The sequence below is a fragment of the Sinocyclocheilus grahami genome, unplaced genomic scaffold, assembly GCF_001515645.1.
Source record: "Sinocyclocheilus grahami isolate Dianchi unplaced genomic scaffold, SAMN03320097.WGS_v1.1 scaffold2666.1, whole genome shotgun sequence".
NCBI lineage: Eukaryota > Metazoa > Chordata > Actinopteri > Cypriniformes > Cyprinidae > Sinocyclocheilus > Sinocyclocheilus grahami.
In genome coordinates, this window is record NW_015507844.1 from 437 (window position 1) to 1,405 (window position 969).

Here is a 969-nt window from a genome sequence, read left to right on the forward strand (position 1 = left end):
TCTCATGACTGTTATAAGAAAGTCATGATGGACGTGCTTACATAGGCTATTTAGTTCACATGCATGACCACGCACATTCAGACGTAGCCTACTGTGTGATAAAACGCAAACAGTCTGAATGGATAAGCAATATATAAATAGAGATATTTTTAGATTTCAGTGCTGGAAAACTATCATTCAGTCAAAAAAAATTGCCTCGAAACAAGGCTGCCCTCTTGTGAATGACTAAAATATGAATTGCCAGATGCAAGTCAAGATAGTGCGTTTGCGGATTCCCATGCAATATGAATGCAAATGATGGGAAACCACAGTCAAATTCTAAGATAAAATCCTAAAGGAATCGTATATGAACTCAAAAAAATAAAATTAAATAAATAAATCAGAGGTCACTGCGGCATTTTTTTAAATGCAGCTAGAGTCTGCCTTCCTAAAAGTGTTCAATGACATTTTGCTTACAGTTGATGCCGGTAAAAATGCTGTATTGATACTACTTGATCTTACAGCTGCCTTTGACACTGTAGATCATAAGGTTCTTATTTGATCGATTTGATGGTTCAGCTCAAAGACATGTCTTTTTTCTGTAGCGTTAGGCAAGTTCTCTTCATATTCTGCCCCTATTATTAGTGGAGTACCCCAGGGCTCTATTCTGGGCCACTTCTTCTTAACTTATATATGCGTCCACTGGGGGATATTATTAGGAAGCACAATGTTTCATTTCATTTATATGCTGAAAAGCTGGCGATTCCATTCAACCATTGTTGGAATGTATCTTAAGAAGTGGTTTTCAAATAACTTTCTCCAACTTACTGAAGACAAATCAGAAATAGTAATTGTTTTTGTTCCCCCAAAACTGAGGAATGTCTCAATAAGGAGCTGGGCAATAATTTCCCCTAAATTTCCTCCCAGGTTAGGAACCTTGGTGTTATCCTGGATTCAGAATTATGTTTATCCAAACAAATCAATTCTGTT